Source organism: Mustela nivalis (genome assembly GCF_964662115.1).
Source record: "Mustela nivalis genome assembly, chromosome: 6".
NCBI classification, from domain to species: Eukaryota; Metazoa; Chordata; class Mammalia; order Carnivora; family Mustelidae; genus Mustela; species Mustela nivalis.
The window spans coordinates 154,590,561-154,598,893 of NC_139025.1; the positions used below are offsets into that span (position 1 = coordinate 154,590,561).

The 8,333-nt window shown below is 52.6% G+C and overlaps 1 long non-coding RNA gene across 1 annotated transcript; it reads left to right on the plus strand.

Moving 5' to 3' along the window:
- The first annotated feature begins 1,102 nt into the window (after positions 1-1,102).
- Positions 1,103-2,989, plus strand: LOC309867685. Its single transcript, XR_014313308.1, has 2 exons — positions 1,103-1,519; positions 1,763-2,989. It is a non-coding gene; the product is annotated as an uncharacterized lncRNA (long non-coding RNA).
- Positions 2,990-8,333: the final 5,344 nt, after the last annotated feature.

Sequence of the window (8,333 nt, forward strand, 5' to 3'; positions counted from 1 at the left end):
TGAGTTCAAGCTGTAGAGATGATGTAAGGCTAAAAATCTTAAAAAATAAGAGAAAGAGTTTCTGCGGCTAATCCGTTGCCAGTAAGAGGCCCCGGCTAGATCGCAGAGACCCTGAGGGAGACCGGACTCGAAGGAGTTCATGCAAAATCAACATCTTCAGCTGTTTGCTGGCCCAGGTGTGTGTCGGGCACGATGGGGGATGGCCTGCGCGTGAGTCCCAGCTTGAACCTCCGTCCAGCCGGGTCATCTTGGGCCCGCAAAGTGGACGGGCTCACGGCAGTCCTGGGAATTTCCCGGCGGGCTCGCAGGACTCACTGTGGGTAGAGCTGGGCTCACACTCGCTGGGCACCGGGCCTGCTACACTGCGTACGTTCTCCCCGCCGGCCCGGTTCTCCCGGTAGGCCTCTCCTCCGTCGGGGCCTTGTCCCCTTCTTACGGGTTTGTGGAAATGCCTGGGACTGGACCCTCCACCGCCCCTGCTCTGCCCCCTGCCCCGGCCTCCCCCGCTGGCGTCTTCCAACCCCCCCCCCCCCCCGGCTTCCCCACTTTCTCCTGCGCAGACGCACCGCACTCGGCTGCGGCCATGCCGGGAATGTGGCTCCGCAAGAAATGAGTGAAATCAGAACCCTTCTGGTGCTGGGTTTCAGAGACCCTCCTTGTTGTTTGCAGACTGAAAGGGTAGATACCGGTTGATCTATCGGATCGACGGGGCACTGGGAAAGGGCCGTGGGCTCGGCACAAAGACCAGCCGGGCCAGTGTGGTTGGGAAGCTGACCGTTCCTCTTCCTTAACTACAGAGAGACAGGCCCGATGCCCAAACCCCAGGGGCAGGGGAGAGGACACAGCGTATGCTTCTGTGTCACAGAGAAACGTGATTAAGCTTCCTGAGTGAGAACTTAATAAAAATGCCTTTGCTGTCGGTCTCCATGGTTGTGGGATGGGGGGAGCGAATACATTTCCAGGCGCACAAAAGGCCGTCTGGGAGCTGGGCAGCGTGAAGGCCGTATTCCTCCTACTATCCCCTCCTGTGACCCTCCTGAGGTGGAGTCCGGGAGGTGCTGGGGGAGCGTTGGCTTTCCAGGTCCTGAGCGGGTGGGAGCTTCTTCCCGAGCAAGGAGGAGACCTGACCTCGAGGAAGACTGGATTCCGGTCGACCCTGTTTACTGCGGCTTCCAGGACAGCTGGCCTAGGGGACGGGACAGAGGCTGTCCCAGCTCCCAGCTCTTAGGAACCCTTCTCATTCCAGAGATCTGTGGCCCCGGGAAAGCCCCACGCTGATCCCACTTTTCTTTCCGCGTCCAGGTAGACAGGTGTCGCCCACGCCCCGCAGCAGAGGAGGACAGGGCAGAAGGGGTAGAACCCGTGGCAGGCGAGGCGGCCACGTGGCTCCAGGAAAAGGTGGAGCCGTGGGACCCGAACCCAAGGTCCACCTGTGACTCGGGTCCCAGGGCCACTTCTGTGATCCGGCCGACGTCTCCAGCGACCGGCCGCGGACAACTTTCCTACTCCCACCTGCTCCGTGGGGAGTCACCTCCCCTTGTCCTGAGAGGTGCCCGGCTCAGAGCTCCTGCTCACATGGCCTCTCCCTGCCTGTTTCCCCATCTGTAAAACGGGTATAGAGTCCGCTCTGTGGGGTGTCATCAGGGCTAACCGTTAATACGTTGATATTAACCCGAGACCTCCAGCGCCATGTGACGTCTTCACTATAATCCAAAAGCCTTCGTCACCGGCGACCCCTCCTCCCAAATCCGCCCCGTCCCAGCAGGTCCTCCTGTGGCCCAGTGGCGGCCGGGCTCCCCCCAGCCGGCGCGGAGACCCTGCCTCCTGTCTCGTGCTCACACCCCACCTCCGGCCCCTCAGTCACGACTCCTGTCGTGACCGCCGTCCGTGCTCCAGGCCACCAGCACGCGTCACCTGCACCGCCACAAGTCCCCTTCCCGCCTCCCGGCCTTCATCACAGCCTCTTCGTGACAAGCAGAGGGACACTTCCAAGTTAAAAGTAGTCTCATGGGCCCAGTCTGTCACCTTCCCAGGGGCAGGAGCCGTCATCCTCACACCACCCCAAATCCTGCCTGTCTGGCCCCAGACCGCCGCGCCGCCCCTGTGCTCCCTCTCTTGCTTGCTCTGCCTCCCCCATCCGGGCCCCAAATGCCCCCTGACCCCCGCCCAGCACAGAAGGCCCCTGGCACCCCACAGTGCCACAGGGTCCCAGCCCCTCGCGGCTCTGGCCCCCAGCACGCCCTCCTGCAAAGCGGCCCCCCGCCTCGCCACCCCGTGTTGTTTTCCTCTTCTCTCTGGACCCAGCGTTTGCTGCTCGTCTTGCGCACGAGGCCGGCAGGGCGTGAGGGCAGCGCTCGCGTCCTGTTCTCTGGTCTGCCTGTAACTCCCAACTAAAGCCCTAACACACGGCAGGGGCGGAGGGACCCCGACTCCCGCGCGGGGAGCGCTAGCTGCCATCACCAGTAGGAGTCGCAGGTGCATCTTGGGTTTCCCGGGGAGCGGGGAATGCCCTTGCTCCTGACTCACAGACTGTCCCTCACTGAGTGGGCAGCGCATCGGCAGCCTGAACCTCCACTCCCCGGCCTTGTGAGGAAGTTTGGGGGTCCCGCTTCGCAGGTGCAGGAATGCTAGGCAGACGTCCAATTCCCGCCCGGCCCAGGGCTCCGGTGATGGGACGGGAGGCACACCTTGCAGCCCCAGATCCGTGCTCCACCCCCCCACGCCCTGGAGGCGGCTCGGGGCTCTCCCTTCTCAGGATGCCTGGGCTCCCTGCAGCACACGTTTGAGGGAAGGCTCGATGCATCCCCCAGGCTGGCAGCCCGAGTCCCAGAAAGTCGGGGGTGGGGGTGGGGGTACAGTGGAAAGTTTCCTAAGGGGGAACCAAGATGAAGAGCTTATACCATGAGCAAGGGCCGTCCTCTGGTTTATGACGTCTCTGGGTCTGGAATATCAGTAGAAATTAGGATCCAATTAAAGATTTCCACTATGATCGCTCAGCATTAAGTGATTTTTGTATTGAAGCCCACCAGCTTCTCTCCGATATTAACACGGGGTTAAAAACGTGCCGTGTTTTCCATCTGGGGATGTCACTGTGGCCTCACGGCCCCTCCACTACTTGCTTCTGGTATTAGAATAGGTCATTGTATTAATTATTTTATTTATTTATATCCATATGATATTGCGTTAATTAAAGATATTTAATTAAATATAATTTTGCTTCTGACCATGATAGTTGTATCACTCAGTTTCACAAAACCTGAAACTCGTTGTCGGTGGGATCGCCGTTTTGCTGTACGTGGACTGGAGCTACTCACAGAGCGGTCAGAAGTGAAGCCCGTTCAGAGAAAGAGAAAGGTGATTTTCAGGTATATTTGCTCGTCAGCTCTCAAACAGCACCTGCACGTTGTCTGAGAGTTTTAGTTTTATGAATTAGTTGGGTAACGATATCAGTTTGATATTTTAATATTTCTGCCTGTTTTCCTTCGATAAGGGACCATTTCAGCATTACAAAATTCTCTGCATTTTTTTAAGGTTTACCTTGTCCACCTAACCGTGTCGGAATCTCTCCTGTCCGCTTGGAATCTTACTAGAAGTATCTTTGTTTCCTTCACGCTATCAAATGCAGGCTAGGACGGCGCGACTTCTCAACTCTGTCGTGAGCAGCGTCTGCTCCCTGTTTGCTATGTGTGCTACCGTGTACGGCAACCACAGTTTGTTGTTTTTTAAAAAATTACATCACAGAGTACAAAGGATGATGTGGTATAGGTAGGTTTAAATGCTTTCAACATGATGTCACAGTTTACTGTGCAGAATGATATACAGTTTAGGGGCGCCTGGGTGGCTCAGTGGGTTAAGCCTCTGCCTTCGACTTAGGTCATGATCTCAGGGTCCTGGGATCGAGCCCCGCATCGAGCTCTCTGCTCAGCGGGGAGCCTGCTTCCTCCTCTCTCTCTGCCTGCTTCTCTGCTTACTTGTGATCTCTGTCCAATAATTTTTTTAAAAAATCTTAAAAAAAGAATGATATACAGTTTATGTGGGTATGTTTAATTTTAACAGAAGGAAATGTTAATTTCAATGTGGGTTAGCATCCAGTGCACATAGATCTACGGAGAACGACTAAAGCACACTCTGGAGAATCCCCGCACACTGCCTCAGAGTCAGACGCCCCCGGCAGGAATAGCTATAAAGGCTGCAGAGAGGTTGGGTACAATCGACAAATTCATTTTCACTAATAAATGCGGATTCTCACGCCCTTTGAAGAAGGGCTGGTTTTACCATCAACACACATATCCCCACAGGAAAGGATGGTTTCCTGTTTTCTTTCCATTTTGTTTTTTAAGTAAATTGTTTCATGTACTGCAGCTCACGTTTGCCCTTCACTTTTGGACTTGAACTGGTTCGCCATCGGACGTCTATTAATGGCAATGAAGAATGCTCTGTTCACTGTTGCTCTATGACAAATCACCCCAACTTAGTCGCATCCAAGAAAAAAGAAACTCTGTTACGCTTACAGACTCTGCGGGTCAGACGTTTGGAAAAGGCACAGCAAGCCTTGCTGCTCTCTGGCCCCTGCTAACCGCTGGCTGGAAGAGCTGGCTGGGGGGACCCTCTCTGCTTCACTCGCTCTGGGGTGGGCTGGGCTGGCCATGGGTGGGATGCCTGGGGGGAGGCTTCTCGTGAGGTTTGGGGGGTGTTGGGTTATGAGACAGAACATCCGGGGAGCACAGCTTCAGAAAATGAGCTTTCCAAGGAAACCAGGAGGAAGCTGCTGGCCTTTTCTGACTTGGCCATGGAAGTCACACCTGTCACTTCTGCCCTAATGGACTGGCTACAAGCAAATTCTAAAGCTGTCCCAGAGTCAAGGGGAGCGAGCCGCCCCCTCACAGCCAGAGGCGTGGGGAGGAATTCGTGCCACAAAGAATAAATATCACTTTTTTTTTTTAAAGTAGGCTCCATGTCCAGTGGGGAGCCCAGCACAGGACTTGAACTCACGACCCTGAGATCAAGACGTGAGCTGAGATCAAGAGTCAGACACGTAATTGACTGAGCCACCCAGGAACCCCAACAAATAGACCTTGGAAGAAAGTTTGACTCACAATGGCAAACTCACTAAAGATGTTTGAGATCTTCTAGAAAAGGACTGAAATCTTTCTTGGAAAATATAAGGTCACCCTTGGTAAACGGAGAATTAGATCATGTTCCTGAATGGAAAAATTTCAGTTACTTAAAGATGACAGTTTTTCCAAAATTAATCTACAAACTCAATGCTGTGCCGATCTGAAGCCCAGAAGAACTCCTTGGGGACCTAAGAAGCTGACTCCTGTGTATAAGTGAGAAAAACAAAAGACCAAAAGACGCTAGGAAAATGTTACCAAAAAACAAAAACAACAACAACAAAAAAAACGTTTGAGGGGCGCCTGGGTGGCTCAGTGGGTTAAGCCTCTGCCTTTGGCTTGGGTCATGATCTCAGGGTCCTGGGATTGAGCCCCGCATCGGGCTCTCTGCTCGGCGGGGAACCTGCTTCCTCCTCTCTCTCTGCCTGCTTCTCTGACTACTTGTGATCTCTCTGTCAAATAAATAAATAAAATCTTTAAAAAAACAAACAAACAAACAAACAAACAAACCCCTTTGATTTGCCCAACTAGAAGTCAACGTTTTTTAAAGCTGTAATAACTAAGAAGTAAGATTGGCAGAGGAATAGACAAAGGAAACAGAAGAGAAAGCTGACGCACGCAGGACGGACAGTCTACTCTATGGTATGGGGGTCGGTACCCGGCGGGGGTGGGGAGCAGACAGGGATTGATGTATTGATGGTGGGATTACTGGCTATCCCGTTATCTTCTCCATCTCACTCCATACTCAAAGATCACCTCCAGTTGGGTTGAAAACGAATAACATGAAAAGCAAACAAACAACAAAAAAAAAGGACACAAATACAGAAGAATATGCTCGCATCCCTGGAATGACCAAGGCTTTTTTGCTTTGTTTTGTTTTGGTTTTTGAGAAGACCAGAAAGTGTAAACCTTTAAGGAAGATTCTGATAAATTTGATTGTATTAAAACTTTAGCCCCATCACAGCCCTCCAGGAGCAAAAAAAAAAAAAAAAAAGAAAGAAAGAAAGAAAAAGAAAATCCTGAAATCTATGAGTAAATATTCCTATCTGTGTAACTAACCAAGGGTAAGTATCGAGACTCTATGAGAGCATTCTTACTCATCAATCAGATTAAAAACATCAACCCAATAAAAATAATGGATAAATAGTGTAAGAAGCATTTTATGGAAGAAAAAGGAGTTCCATCAACATGAAAATATTCTGAACATCTCTAATTATCAGTGACACATATGTTTTTGAAATATTGTGTTACTGTTTTATACCTATCATATTAAAAAAGATTTTGAAGTTTGACAATCCCAGGTCTTAGGTGGAAGTATGATTTAGTAAGACCACTTGAAGACCGTCTGATGATATCTGTACCAGGGTAACATCTGGAATAAGTGATGGGTAAGCCTGTTCCTCCCTTCCTTTCTTCCTTCCTTCCTAAGATTTCATCCATTTATTTGACAGAGAGGGAGAATGAGAGAACACAAGCAGGGAGAGCAGCAGAGGGAGAGGGAGAAACAGGGAGTCCGATGCGGGGCTCCATCTCAGGACCCAGGATCATGACCTGAGCCAAAGGCAGATGCTTAACTGATTGAGCCACCCGGGTGCCCCAAACCTGTCTTTTCCAAAACGGGAAAGAGCCATGGGGAATGCAGGCGCTCTCTTGGGCAGAGGAGTCTTAGGTGAGAAAGGGAACGGGAAGCAGGGAAGTGTAGCACCTTTAGAAGATCCACACCCGCACGCTGGCCCGAAGGACTTTCCTCCCCAACAAACAGTTAGAAGCGCAGTGCTCCGCGATTGTTTATCGGGTCAGAATGTGTCGTTCAGGACAACATGAGCATCTTGTCTGCCCAGATCTATTTGCCACGTAAGTCCCTAATCAGACTCTGGTCGGTCCCTGTGTGTCCCCGGTGACCTCTGTTCCATGTTAGTCCGTCTGTCTGTCTGTCTGTGTCTGAGCCAGCAGGACAGGAGTCAGACTAGGAACATGAGCGTGTCGCCGAAACAGTATTGTTATTTTGTCACTCGTGGTCATTCCGTCTCTCATGGGGAGCCTCGGAGCTGACAGGACGCGGAGAAGGGCTGTCCACAGAAGGACAAGAACTGTCGGGCTTGGGGACCCGGAGATGAACGCAATTCCCAGAGGCTCAGCCTGTGGAAAGAAATGTGTGTTTCTGTTCGTAAACAGAATTATTTTGTTCATACACTTATTCTCATCATTTAAGGTAAACCCATTTATTTGAATGCACAGCCCATGGACACGATTCAGACTCAAACAGCGTAAATTCGAGGTCGAATGCCCTCCTCCGCTCTTTGTCCGGGTTCTCCAGAGGAGCGGGAACTAGTGGGACACAAACTAGACACTGGACACTACTGGGAGGAGCCTGCTCACGTGGTCATGGAGCTGAGAAGTCCCAGTCCGCAAGCCGCAGCCGGGGTCCCGGGAAGGCCAGTGGTTGGCTCCGGTCCAAGTCCGAGGAGAAGCAAGAGATTGAGTCGGGATCGGAGGCAGGAGCCGACCGGGATCCCAGCTGGACGACAGGTGGGCAGGGAAAGGGGGGGGGGTCTCTCTTACTCAGCCTTTTGTTAGTTAGTGCATGAGGGCCACCCAGGGTGGGGGAGGCCAACCTGCTCTCCCCGGGCAACCCCCTCACGGGTCACTGTCATCCGGAAACGGCCTCCCAGCCGCACCGAGAGAGTGTGGAACCCCACATCTGGGTGCCCCACGTCCCAGTCAAGGGGGCACATAAGGTTAATCACTGCAGCTCCCAGTCCACTCCCCGGAGGACATCCAGGAGAGACGCTCCTATGCGCGCCACCCAAGGACGCACGCCGGTTCCTCCTTATTCCTCTTCCTTCCAGAACGGAATCGCACCGCGCACGCGTCTACACCGAGCCTCCCTCACTTAGCGAAATAGCAAGGAGACCTTCCCATGCAAACACGTGAAGACGCCCTCGACCCGTCTCGCGGCTGCCTTGTACTCTACTCGCCGTCGACACCGTGTGTCACCAACCTCTTTGACCGCTGTCAGCCTGCCGGGAGCCGCGCTCTGCATTTCTGGGGTTATGGGGGAGGCTGAGCTCCTGCCCAGCCAATCACCCTCTTTTTTTTTTTTGTAAATTGTTTCTATCTTTTGCCCATTTACTAAAACCTACGTTTTGCTTTGTCAAAGCGACATACGCACTCAGTTGGAAGGTAAATCGGCTGAGTCCGCAGGGCTTGCTGAGGAAA